Source organism: Pleurodeles waltl, chromosome 4_2, assembly GCF_031143425.1.
Source record: "Pleurodeles waltl isolate 20211129_DDA chromosome 4_2, aPleWal1.hap1.20221129, whole genome shotgun sequence".
Taxonomy (NCBI): Eukaryota; Metazoa; Chordata; class Amphibia; order Caudata; family Salamandridae; genus Pleurodeles; species Pleurodeles waltl.
This window is the reverse complement of record NC_090443.1, coordinates 362,824,961-362,839,317: the sequence shown is the minus strand read 5'-3', so window position 1 is coordinate 362,839,317 and position 14,357 is coordinate 362,824,961. Positions and strand designations below refer to the sequence as shown.

Sequence of the window (14,357 nt, the reverse complement as noted above, 5' to 3'; positions counted from 1 at the left end):
ACTGGGAAAATGAAGCAGTTGTACAAATAAATACAACCTAAAAGATGGAAAGAAGTTAGTGCTAATGTTATTTTACCAATAAATATAATTTTACACCTATGTTAGGCAAAAGCTAACTCGCTGCTTATGGCTAGGCTAACGAGCAAGTTACTTACCTTTGGTAACCTTCTTTCTGGCAGTCTCTAGCTAGCCGCAAGGCATCAAACTGGATGTGGAAACTTTTCAGCAGTACCTCTGCCTGCTGGCAGGTGGCGCTGTGCGGCTCCGCACTGACACTGTTCCGCTGTGGCCTGTGGAGCCTATGTAGTTGCCACTCGCGCAAACTGATGTAAATTGCCTTCAGGACTGTTGTTGCCCCAGGCGCAGAGCCCAAAAAGCATACTGGTGTGATCAGTGTGCAGATTCCTAGATTTGGGATCTTATTAATGGATAAAGCAAATCACAGATCGGGGAAGGTCGGTGAGGAATCTGCAACTGGATTGAGTCTCCACCAGAAAGAGACTTGCCGAAGGCAAATAACATGTTTTTCTGATAGAGACATCTATCCCCACATCTCTCACCTTCTGAATACACACCAAAGCAATACCTACATGGAGGTGGTTCTGTGGAAGGACTCCAACCTGAAAATCCTGCAGAACCGAGTGGGCAAAATGCCACTCTTGGGAAACTAACTGTCCAGACAATAGTGCTTTGTAAACATATGGAGGGCTTCCCACTTAGTAGCCAGAAATATGTGAAGGACAGGGACTCCTCTGGCCAATGCAGTGGTAGCAGCTTTGGGCCAGGTAGAATGGTCATTCAGTCCTTTTGGAGGCTGTTTTTGGCCAATGAAAGCATGATTCAGCAGGAGAAGGTTCTCTTCTGCACAGCCTTGTCCTGTTTCACTCCAGAGAACTCCACGTGTTGATCTTCCAACTGGTGTTTTTTGGTGCAATCTAAGTAAAAGATCAGCACTCTCTTAGAGTTCAAGTGATGGAGTCTCTCCTCCTTAGAGGGGTGAGGCGGATCATAGTATGCTGGCAGGGTGATGGTTTGACCAATGTGGAACAGTGTCACAACTTCTGCCAAGAAGAAAGCTCACACCTGCTGAGCCAGTTTGCCTGGGAAAAACGTGGTGTATGGGGGTTGACACAAAGAGCTTGAAGCTCACACATGCACCAAGCTGAAGTAAGGGCGATCAGGAACATTGTTTTGAGGGTGAGAAGCTGCAAGGTGAAGCTGTGAAGTGGCATGAGGGGAGCACACACCAGGAATGTAAGGACCAAATTAAGGTCCCGCTGTGGCATGACAAAGGGGGGAGGGAGGGAACAGATATCGCAACCTTTTAAAAACACATAACAACTAGAGACTAACAATGAAGGCTGAACCCACAACAGCAGAAAAGCTGAAAGAGCCAAAAGGTGTGGTTCTAAAAATTCTGGACCCATGTAATTTACTTTGCCACAGCAGTACGATTTTAGTATCAAAAGACCGATAATGACTAGTACACTAAGCATGAGCATTTTCGCTCAATTCCAGCAGCGTTTTCACCTCGAAATCGCCATTTTCGTCCTGCACTCGTGGCTCCCATTTTATACACGGCAGCCATTTTTAAAAGTTGCCCTCACATAGGCTTATAATACAGTCAGATTTGATTCCAAGGACACGTACACCTTGATTGACTTTTCTCTGACCTGGGCAAGCTGGAACCATTGCCTCAGGCCAAACCTGTTTGGTCAGTCCCTCTCCCAGTGGCCGAATCAGATAGCATCAAGGCACACCAGGCCATAAAACCCTTATTATCGCTCACACACCCTGCCTAACTTGCTCACACCTGCACCTGCTCTTTTCTTCTTCTTACTTTACGAGGGGAAGGTGCCCGTTTTTATTAGGGGTCCACACTTATCTGATGTAAAATACTAGGCCTTGCCGGGTAATTTATTATGGGTTGGATGACATGAAATATGAGGTTTCATCATGACACTGTTTTTTCCTTTGTAGTGGAAACATGTGAATGACCAACCAAAATGTCAAGAATGTTTGCCTGAAGCTTAAAAAACTGTATATAAGGAAACCTGACTTTGCATTGAAACACAGTCTCCTGAGAACATACAAACCGTGCTGTTGTACTTCTAGGACGCTTGTTACTTGGCTGCAGCCAATAAATTCGATATTTGACTTCACCTAGAAGACTCTGAGTTTCTGTGGTCTGAATCAGGAAAGTACCCGAGGTCTTTGGGTGTACCCTGGCACCGCTGGGTTACCGGATCAGTACCGGTTCTGAAAAACCCAGTACCTCAAAGGTACCCTTGAACAGTGCCCATAGCAATGCTTTGCCGGGCAAGGGCCAAAGCAAAAAACATTAGATATCTTGGGTTGGAGGGGGTCTGCCTGATAAGTGCTGAACAAAGCTACAAATTTGGTCCAACAACAGGTGTATGCAGTTTTAGTTGAGGAACACCTGGCTTCCGAGATAATATCAACGACCTTTAGAGAATGGTCGAAGGTGATCAGCTGCTGCTGCTCAATCTCCAGGCATGAAGGTGGAGTTTCGGGAGGCTGGGTGCAGAGCCTGTCCCTGCTGCTATGGTAGCAGATCCTTTGAAAAGGGCAGCCCAAAGGATTAATTGTGCCCAGTCAATCCTGATCTTCCTGAGAACTCAGAAAACTCCAGCATGCAGAAGTGCTAACACTGCACATTCTCAGAAGTGGAATACAGACTGAGACAAAATTTGCAGAAGAGACCTTGTGCCACCTCTGGGTATAACTGCTACTTGTTATCTGCTAGGTGCCGACTGCTGAGTTTGTCCACCCTGACATTCAATGATCCTGCTCGGTGGTTTACCATCAGGAAGATCCCTTGGCAGTAAAGCCAGTTCCAGAGGCGCAGGGCTTCCTGGCACAGGGTCTGTGACCCCACTCCGCCCTATTTGTTGCAGTACCACATGGTGGTGGTGTTGTCTGTGAGCACCTGTACTAGCCTCCCTATGAAGGACATAAGAAAGGCTGGCTGGCAATGCCAAGCAGATGGCCCTCAGCTCATGAAGGTTGATATAGAGCCAGGACTCCACTAGACACCATCAGAGTCCTCTCCTAGGTGGCCGCCACAACCCAAAAGCAATGCCTCGGTCACCACTGTCAGTTCTGGGTGAGGCAGGAAGATCAGTCTGCCACTGATCCAATGACCACCACTGCAGGTCTTTTGCAGCCTCTTCTGGGTTCTGGATGTGATTGGAGAGGTCCTCTTGATTTTGGGCCCACTGAGACTTTAGGTCCTACTGAAAAGCCTGCAAATGCCACTTGGCATGCTCGACTAGCTGGATGTGGAAGGGCCATCAATCTCTGCAGCCTCAGAGTCAACCTCACTGAAATCCAAGAATGAGGCAGAATAATTAGGATCAAAGCCTAAATGACTTGGACTCTCTTCCCCAGGGGAAAGGCACAAAAGGAAACTGTGTCCAGAATGGCTCCAATAAAAGGGGAGAGCCTGAGATGAAGTCAGGTGTGACTTTAGCATGTTCATAGTGAACCCTAGAGATGGCAAAAGGTTTGCCGTAGTCTGGAGGTGGTTGATGACTGCCTGGGGTGAGCCCGCCTTCATCTGCCAGTTATTGAGGTAGGAGAAGACAAGCACCCTTGACCTCTGAAGGTGTGCTACCACCACTACCATCGCTATTGTTAACATCTGAGGGGCGCCAATGGGCCAACAGGAAGGATTTATGGAAATAGGGGTGCTGCCGGTCCAATGCCACAATCCAGCCTCCAGGGTCAAGGGCAGATAAGACCTGAACCAAGGTGAGCATTTTGAATTTCTCCTTCTGGAGGATGGCATTGAGAGGGCGCAGGTCCGTATCACGACAAAGGCCTCTGTCCTTCTTGGGCACCAGAAAGTAGCAGGAGTAACAACCACATCCTACTTCTGGTGCTGGCACCCTGTCAATAGCCCCTTTAGCCAAAAAGGTGTGGACTTACTGCTGCAAAATAGACAGATAGTCCTCCGTCAGTCACTGAGGGCCGTTGGAAGGTAGGCAGGGATGAGGGGAAGGGCAAGGCAAAGCCCTTGCGGATGATCTGCAGAACCCATCTGTCCAAAGTTATTGCTTGCCAACCAGAAAATAATTATTGGGTCCTGCCTCTCATCAGGTGGCTGTGCTCCCCTAAGGACATGCTAAAGGGGCTTTTGAGGTGGGGGCAAAGGACTGGGTGGCCCGCTGGGCAACAAGAGCCCAAGGGAGTGATGGGATCTATGGTATTGACTGCCAAACTGCTGGGTTCCTTGCTGAGGCTGGACAGGCTCATGGTACAGTACAGCTCTATCAAGCCTGCAAAAGGAGCGGTAACAGTGGTGCTGTTGGTGAGGCAGGACAGAGAGGCCCATAGAGAGTGCATTAGCACTGCTCTCCTTAAAACACTCTAAAGTGGCATAAGCCTTGTCACCGGACAAGCGAGTCCCATCGAAGGGCATTTCCATAAGGAAGGACTGGACATTGCCTGAGAACCCAGTTGATTGCAGCCATGCATGGCATGAATGCCAGCACTGGTGCTACTGGCTCACCCGATGAAGGCAGCAGATCAGGAAAGGGGAACGGCACCTTAACAGTCATTGCCTGCTACTTCAGTCGAGGTTGGACCAGTTCTGACTTGGAGTCAGACAGTACTATAGGTACCTCCTCATACAGTGTTGATGGATTTAATGCTGTGGCACCAGAGGCGCGGCTGGAAGTGGAGCCAGGGGTGTAGTGACAAGCTCAGAAAGTCCAACTGGCTGAGGGCAAACCTGCCAGAGGTACTCCAGATGGAAGGCCTTACAGCTCCTTAGGGTCTGAAGGTGCACCAGAGGGATTCTGCAAGAATCTGAAGAGCCTGAGCATGACTGTGTGATGCAATTTGATCTGCTTTGGTGTGGCAGATAGTTCCAGAAGCTGGAGTTGTTCCAGAACCAGTTGTGGGATGGCTCCAAAGTTGGGTGACTCCAGAAGCAAGACTGAGAGTCAAAGCTCCTCCCCATGCCTACTCAGGTGAATGTGAATGCAGAGAGGGGTCCAAGTCCAGCTTCAATTTCTTTTGTTTGAGTTTTGGACATACGGGACAATTTTGAAGACCATGAAGGCCAGCCTCTGGAGCAGCCTCAATGACTTCTGGAGCATGAATTGGACTGAGACTGAGTCTTGGACTTGGCTAGCGACTTAGAGCGGTCTCTGTGAAGAGTCTTATTATTAGTGGCAATGTAAAGTTTTGCTCCATGTTCCCGGGTGACCTTTAGGTTCAGAAACACGCAATCACTTAAGATCTTGGAGTTGTGACTTATTCTCAGACACCACAGGCACACCTGATTGGGAATGTCACAGACATTTGTTTGTAACAGTCCTTACAGGGCTTAAAAACAGTTGTTTTATAGGGTGACGTCCCCTGCACACTGAAGAAAAGAATTTGGAAAACATTTGAGGTAAATGTCCCTGACAGATGACATGGAGAGCCCTGAACCCACATTTGGTGGCACAGAAAGAAAGGAACAGATGTCAGCACGTCGCTTTGGAGCCATATAGGCTACTTATGTCATTTTAGAGCAGAACGGCATCAGTGTGCAGCTGATGTACAGAGATAGTGTTGAAAGTTTCCAGATACGGTCTGATGCCTGTGGAATATTCAAAAGGTGAGAAATCTGCAGCTACAAGAAGTGATCAGAAAGTACAATACATCAACCCCCAAAATAGAGTTTTTCAGATTACTGTTAACCAAACCTACACATTTAGACAAAATTAATGTAGATGTTTCATGATACAATCCAAATTCGAAACGTCCAAATTGGGCCAGTGCTATACCTGAAAACATGTTTTTCTTATATTTTTGCGTGGAATTAAGAATATGTGCTTTACAAAGGCTCTAAAAATGGAGATGTACACATTACAAAATAGATTGCAATATAAGAAAGTACTCAATTTACTAAAGAAATACAGAAAATCAATTTGAACGGCAAAAAAGGAATTCAAGACCAATTTTGGACCAATATGCACCACATCATTAAAAAACAAAAAACAAACAAATTCCGGACGACAATAAATAAACTTAACAACGGTAGCTTCAGATCAAAAAATGCAAATATATCCGAGAACTTATGGAAAAAAATATTTAATTACAAAGAATGGCATTTCACAAAATATTTACGAAATTAAGTGTCAATCAAAATACAAGAAGTCTTACGCTTTCAAAAGACCCTATGGAAATTTGACAGAGAAACGTTTAAAGGAAAATACACATTAATAATTAATGATATGTCAAATTTCAAAATTAATTTTAAAAAGCAGCAAATGTGGAATAGCAGGACCAAATGGCCCCGACAAGCAATATGTAAGGCTAATCCATCATTTTGGTCGAACAAAATTAATTCAGCTCTACAATCGTAATTCACAAATTGAACGAATATCAGCCACATGGAAAGGATCAGTTATACATCCAGTCGATAAAAAGGGTGATGCATCAAATCCGGAAAATTACAGATTGGCAGCCCTACAGTATGATGAAGCTAAGTATTTTGCTTGATTATTATTGGACGATCTAGTGCCTGGGCCACAGAAAGGAATATGCAATTTACCCTGTAAGCAGCTGTTTGTGGCATGTAGTGCTGCAGATTCATATGATCTGCATACTCCTGCCATCTAGTGTTAGGTCTAGAGTTGTGCAAGTTGTTTTTCTTTTTCTTCGAAGAAGTCTTTCGAGTCACATGATTGAGGGAATCCTCCTCTCGGTGATAATGCGCATGGGCATCGACTCCATTGTTAGATTATTTTCCTGCAGGCAGGTGAGAAAGGAGTGTAAAGTATGTGTAAGTAATGCGATGACCATGCTAAATGTAAATATATAAGGAACTGCAACGGCCACAGGTGTCCGGGAAGGAGGGTAGGCGCATGTTAATCTACAGCACTACATGCCACAAACAGATGCTTACAGAGTAACATACTCCGTTCTTTGGCATGTGTGTCTGTAGATACACATACTCTGCATAGACTGCAAAGCAGTTTTCCCTTAAAGCAGTGGCCACCCTGTGGATGTTGCAGTGTTTTGGAAAAAGGATACATAGCACTGTTTGACCTACACTGGCTTTCTGTGTTCTCAAACATCAACACAGTAATATTTGGTAAAGGTGTGTGGTGTGGGCCACGTAGCTGCCTTAAATGTGGCAGCTATGGGGATGTTTCCTAAAAAAGCCATTGCTGCTCCCTTTTTGCGAGTGGAGTGTGCTCTCGGAAGAACAGGTAAAGGTCTTTTAGCCGTAAGACAGCAAGTTGAATACATTTTACTATCCATCTGGCTATGCCAGATTTAGATATAGGGTTGCCTTTGTGTGGTGGTAAAAAGCGACAAAGAGTTTGTTAGACTTTCTGAAAGCTTTATTTCTATCAATGTAGAACATGAGTGCTCTTTTTACACCTAATGTAAAGTGATGGCGACTAAGATTGCCACCCTCCAAGAAAGAAAATGAAGGGGGAATGGGCGTAGAGATTCAAATGGGGGACCCATGAATCAGGTGAGAACGATTTTAAGGTTCCCGGAGTATGCAGGGGTCACAGTTGGTGGAACTACTCATTTGAGTTCTTCCATTAAGTCTTTGATGACTGGAATTTAGAACAGAGAAAGGTGCTGTCTTATTTGGAGGTAGGCAATCATTGCAGCGAGATGTAACCATATGGAGGCTTATGCTAAGTTTGTCTTTTGTAAGTGAAGTAGGTACGAGACAGCATTTTGCACTGTGGTTTTTAAAGGATCAATTTGTTTTCAGTGGCAGTACAAAATGTTTCCATTTTGGTGCATAACAGGCTCTACTGGTGGGTCTACATGCTTCTTTAACAATGTCCATACATTCTAGTGGTAAGTTAAGGTAGCCAAACTATGACCTCAGGAACCAAATTGCAAGGTTGAGAGTTTTGAGATCTGGGTTCCAGATTTACCCTTGATTCCGAGTGAGAAGGTCCGGCCTGTTGGGGAGTTTCTCCTGTGGAACTACAGAGAGGTCCAGAAGTGTTGTGAACCAAGGCTGATCCACCCAAGTGGGAGCTACTAGGAGCACTGCAAGAGAAGTTTGCCTGAACTTCCGAACCAGAAACAGAAGTGGGAGAGGCGGAAAAGCGTAGGCAAATATCCCTGAACAACTCATCCATAGTGCATTGCCCTTGGATAGTAGGTATGGAAACCTGGAAGTGAAGTTTGGGCATTTTGCATTTCCTGCTGTGGCAATAAGGTCTATCTGAGGGAACCCCCCACTTTTAGATGTTTGGTAGGAGGACTTGTGGGTGGAGTTCCAATTTGTGGGCTTGTTGCTGCATCCTGCTGCGCAAGTCTGCAAAGTTGTTGTCTGTTCCCAGAAGGTATTCCTAGGTGAATGTTGTGATGTAGAACCCAATTCCAGATGGTCTGAGCAGATGTGATAGTTGTGAAGACCTTGCCCCCCTGTTTTTGTAGGTAATACATTGCTGTCATATTTTCTTTTCTGACTAGGACAACCTTGTAAAACAGGAATGCTTTTAATGCTAGACGAGCAGCTTGAAGTTCTAGGTACTTGATGTGGAGATATTGATGTATGGCATCACATAGACCCTGTACTGTGAGGTGTTGTTGGTGAGCACCCCATCTCATCTGTGATTGTTCGGTTGTGAGAGTGATATGGGGAACAGGGACCAGAAAAGGCACTTGAATAGGTTGTTGGTGTTCCACCATTTTAGAGAATGGTGAGAGTGTCAGTCTATCAAACCTAGATCCTCTAACTGACCCTGTGACTGAGATCACTGATGAGCTAGACATTCCTGTAACGGATGCATATGTAACCTTTTGTGGGGAACTGTGGCAGTGCAGGAAGCCATCATTCCTAGAAGACGCATAACCATTCTCACTGTGAGTTGCTAGTTTGTTTAAAACTGGGGCAATGTTGCTTGAATGGTTTGAATCTGTGCGGGTTTGGGGTTGGCTAATCCTAACTGTGTATTAGGATTGCTCCCGAATATGGTTGAACCTGTAAAGGTTGCAGGTGAGATTTGGGGGTGTTGATAGTAAACCCTAAGTTGTGGAGAAGATCTATTGGCATCTGTGTGTGTTGTTGGCACTTGTTAGACTTTTCATCCTTGGCGTGGTCTCCCTTAACTTTTTGCCTCTGTTCCCCAGGTTGTTGATGTGTGCTGGACTCTGATTTTGCTGTTTTTGTTACTCTGGGCACTTTACCACTGCTAACCAGTGCTAAAGTGCAAGTGCTCCTGTTTAAATTGTATGTAAGTGGTTCATCCATGATTGGCATATTTGAATTACTAGTAAGTCCCTAGTAATGTGCACTAGAGGTGCCAGGGCCTGTAAATCAAATGCTACTAGTGGGCCTGCAGCACTGGTTGTGCCACCCACATAAGTAGCTCTGTAATCATGTCTCAGACCTGCCCCTGCAGTGTCTGTATGTGTATTTTTACACTGTAAATTCGACTTGGCAAGTGTACCCACTTGCCAGGCCTAAACCTTCCCTTTCCTTACATGTAAGGCACCCCTAAGGTAGGCCCTAGGTAGCCCCAAGGGCAGGGTGCAGTGTATGGATAAGGTAGGACATATAGTAATGTGGTTTATATGTCCTGACAGTGAAATACTGCCAATTTCGTTTTCACTGTTGCAAGGTCTGTCTCTCTCTCATAGGATAATATGGGGGCTACCTTTAAATATGATTAAAGTGTAGATTCCCCTAGAGAGTAGATGGACATGTGGAGTTTGGGATCCCTGAACTCACAATTTAAAAATACATCTTTTAGTAAAGTTGATTTTAAGATTGTGCGTTTGGAAATGCCACTTTTAGAAAGTGAGCATTTTCTTGCTTAAACCATTCTGTGACTCTGCCTGGTTTGTGGATTCCCTGTCTGGGTCAGTTTGACAGTTGGGTTGTTTTTCACCTCACACCAGACAGTGACACAAAGGGAGCTGGGGTGTGATCTGCATTTCCTGATTAGCCATCTCTGCTAGGAGGGAGGGGTGGAGTGGTCACTCTCATCTGAAAGGACTGTGCCTGCCTCTGACAATGCTGTCTCCAGCCCCCTGGTGTGTGTCTGAGGCCTTGCCTGGGCAAGGCAGGATTTCACAAGAAGGTGTGAGTCCCCTTTGAAGAAAGGTGACTTCAAAGACTAAAATGGGTATAAGAAGGGCACCCAAACTTACAAACTTTAGAAACACTTCTGGAACCAAGAGGAACCTCTGCCTGGAGAAGAGCTGATAGCTGAGGAAAAAGTGCTGCCCTGCCTGTGACTGTGCTTTGTGGAGCTTTCCTGCAGTGCTGCTTCTGCCAGAGTAAGAGGGCAAAGACTGGACTTTGTGTGCCTTCCATCTTGAAGAAGAAATCTCCAAGGGCTTGATGTAGAGCTTGCCTCCTGTTGTTGAAGTCTCAGGGATAGCAAAGACTTCTTCCTGCCAGCACCTGGAGTCTCTGGAGAGACCCCTACTCTGCTCTGTGGTGCCCTTCCAGTTCCTGGGACCCTGAAAGGAGAGGCTGGCAGCCTAAGGACAAAAATACACGCACCGAGCGCCGTGCGGAGAAAAGATCGACGCGAATCCGATCGCGGCTGAGAAAACGACGCGACGCCGGTTCCGCAGCTGAGAAACGACGCCGCAGGAAACGCGACCGAAAAACCGACGCCCGGAGCAGGAGAAACGACACGCAGCATCGCTGACGGAGGCTGAGAGATCGCACCCTGCGCCGCGGGACTTTCGGATCGTCGTGTGGCTGGCTTTTTCAACACGCACCGCCGTGCCGAGTTGTTTTCGACGCACACAGCCGTGCAGGGTTACTTTCGACGCACACCACCCGTGCGGGGTTATTTTTGACGCAAACCAGGTACATTTTCACGCTAGCAGCGCTAGTGTGGTGTTACAACTACCTAAAGACTCTTTTTATTTTAAACCTTTAAAAAATCATAACTTGACTTGTGTATGTTGGATTTTTGTCGTTTTGGTCTTGTTTTGTCTAGATAAATATTTCCTATTTTTCTAAACTGGTGTTGTGTCATTTTGTAGTGTTTTCATTGAGTTACTGTGTGTGTTGGTACAAATACTTTACACCTAGCACTCTGAGGTTAAGCCTACTGCTCTGCCAAGCTACCAAGGGGGTAAGCAGGGGTTAGCTGAGGGTGATTCTCTTTTATCCTAACTAGAGTGAGGGTCCTTGCTTGAACAGGGGGTAACCGGACTGTCAACCAAAGACCCCATTTCTAACATTGGTGACCAGCGGTCGGGATTTGGACTTGTATTTGTACTTGACATACAGTAATTAAGTGTACACTACTGTTTTGATCTCAGACCACTACGTGACCACATACTACTAGTCTTGTGATTTTTGTTTTTTTCTACTTGGACTGTTTTTCTCTGCATTCAGTTTCTTTTTTTCGCTGATCCCGTGATTGACTTTTCTGGAACTTCATTTGAGAACTTGCTTTTCTGTTTTTGGAACTGTGCATATTTTTTTAACCTCTCATCATGTCTCAGTCTGGAGATGCCCTAGCTGAAGCTGCTTTTGACTTGGAGAAATTGGAGAGCTACAAAGTGGCTCAGTTGAAGCAGTTTTGTAGTAATGTTGGCTGTCCCATTAAGAGCTCATCCAAGAAGGATGAGCTGCAAAAGGCGCTGAGGGCCTGGGTGACAGCCAAAGCAGCTGAGGGGCACACAGATGAGGAGCCAGAGGGGGAAGAGGAGTTGCAAGTCACTCACACTGATGTAGTGGGTGGGCCTGCTATGTCTCAGGGGAGAATCTCCAGGGCAGGTAGCAGTGTGTCCTCCAAGAGTCTGACACCTGGAGAGTTACAGGACAGACAGGCAGAGAGGGAGTACCAGTTGGAGCTGAAAAAGCTCAGTCTAGAGGTGGAACAGAGAAAGCTGGCCCTTGAGGAAAGGAAGATAAACATGGCTCATGAGCTCAGTTTAAAAGAGATTGATCAGAGGAGTCAGTCCAGTAGGGATGGTGGCAGCAATTCTACAGTGCAGCCTGAGAGAAGGGTACACATCCCAAAAGACCTTGTGAGGGATTATAAGAGGGAGGATGATATCTACTTGTGGTTCAAGGGTTATGAGTCAGCTCTCCACATGAACCTGGTCCCTGAAGCTCATTGGGGGGCAGCCCTGTGGAAGCATTTTGAGGCAGAGGGGAGGGACACACTGACGGCCTTAGGGGATGCTCAGAGTCTCACCTACCCTGCCATGAAGGAGGCCTTACTTACCAGGTATGGTCTCACCCCTGAGCAGTACAAGGAGAAGTTTAGATCCTACAAGAGAAAGGAATCCCAAACATGGTTGGAATGTGTTGATTCTTGTTGCAGGTCACTGGATGGTTGGGTGAAGGGCAGTAAGGTAAACACGTATGAGGGGCTTTACAATTTAATTGCTTGGGAGCACTTGTACAGTTTATGTTTTCCAGAGCTGCGCCAGCACCTCATTGACAGCAAGCTGACTGACCCCAGGAAGCTTGCACAGGAAGCGGACCGCTGGGAGAGCACCAGGGTCCAAAAGAGGTATGGGGGAGACCACGCCAAGGGTGGGCAGGGTCCCTCTCAGAAGAAAGGGGGGGGTAAGGGCAAACAGGATGAGTTCTCTAAAGGGCCCCAAACTGATTCCCAGGGTAAGGATTCCCAACCCCCCAGTGAAAAGAAGCCATGGTTCTCCAAAGGGAAGCCAATGGCAGGTGGTCCCCTACGTAAGTGCTATTCATGTGACCAGGTGGGTCATGTGAGGGGGGACCCCAAATGCCCCAAAAGTACACCGGCACCCACTGGTGCACCGTCCCAGGGTTTGGCCAGTGTAGCGCTTGGGGAGGAGTTGGTTTCAGGTGGGTGGGAACCAGCAGAAATGACCCTTGTCTCACTAGGGGACAGTGAGATGGTCCAGAGAAACCTAGTGCCTGATAACACTAAGAAGTACAGGCAATGGGTGACCATCAATGGACAGAGGGTGGAGGCTCTAAGAGACACAGGAGCCAGTGTGACTACAGTGAGGAGTCACCTGGTGTCTGAAGAGCAGATTGATCCCCGGGTACTTCACCAAGTAGTTGCAGTAGACAATTCTGAGCGCCTCTGCAGAGTGGCGCAGGTTCCCTTTGAATGGGGGGGGGTCTCAGGTTCCTGGAAAGTAGCTGTGAGTCCAACCATGCCTGTTGATTGTTTGCTAGGCAACGACCTGGAAGATTCCCCTTGGAAGGAGGTGGAACACAGGTCTCACTTGGAGATGTTGGGTCTGCCTGGGTGGGTATGCGTATCCACCCGGTCTATGGCAGCCAATCAGGGTAGTCAAGAGCCCCTGGAGCCTGAAACAGTGGCCCAGGGGACCGCCAAGAAGAGGAAAGGCAGGAGGCGCGGGAAACCCGCCCCAGAAGTTCCCACGGTCCGGGAGGAGGCAGAGCCTGAGGGTGATGCCCCGGAACCTACAGGGGAACAGGTGGCTGAACTGGGGGAGGTCCCTGAGCTGTCGCAGTGGCAGCAGGAAGGGGGACCCACCAGGGAAGTATTCTGCACAGCGCAGAAGGAGTGCCCTACTCTTGAGGGACTGCGGCAGCAGGCTGCAGCCCAGGCGGCTGGCAAGGCGCCAGGTACTCACCTGATTTATTGGGAGGATGGCCTCCTGTATAGTGAGCCTAAGGTTCCTGAGCCGGGGTCAGCTCGTATGCTGGTGGTACCCCAGGACTTCAGGACCTTCCTACTGGGTTTGGCTCATGATGTGCCTTTGGCAGGACATCTAGGGCAGGACAAGACCTATAAGAGGCTTGTCTCCCACTTTTACTGGCCCTTGATGAACAAGCAGTCAGCTGCTTATTGTAGATCTTGTCAGACTTGTCAGGCAAGTGGCAAGAGTGGGGGGAAATGCAAAGCTCCCCTCCAACCTTTACCGGTAGTCAGTACTCCCTTTGAAAGGGTAGGAATTGACATTGTGGGGCCTCTGGATCCCAAGACAGCCATGGGCAACAGGTTCATCCTGGTCTTGGTGGACCATGCCACACGGTACCCAGAAGCTATTCCTCTAAGGACGGTCACCGCCCCCGTGGTGGGACGTGCCTTGATGGGGGGTTTTACCCGCATGGGGTTCCCCAAGGAGGTAGTATCTGATAGAGGTACAAACTTCATATCCACTTATATGAAGTCTCTGTGGAAGGTGTGTGGGGTAACCTACAAATTCACCACCCCTTACCACCCCCAAAGTAATGGTCTGGTTGAGAGATTCAACCGCACCTTGAAAGGCATGATTCAGGGCCTGTCAGAGCCCTTGATGCGTAAGTGGGACGTCCTCTTGCCATGCCTTCTGTTCGCTTACAGGGAGGTGCCTCAAAAGGGACTTGGCTTTAGCCCCTTTGAGCTCATCTATGGCCACCCTGTGAGGGGACCGCT

At 47.5% G+C, this 14,357-nt stretch overlaps 1 protein-coding gene across 1 annotated transcript in view; it reads right to left on the bottom strand.

The window, feature by feature from the left end:
* LOC138293867 (guanylyl cyclase C-like) overlaps nt 1-14,357 on the bottom strand; it is a 695,267-nt gene that overhangs the window by 217,329 nt on the left and 463,581 nt on the right. The window lies entirely within an intron of this gene.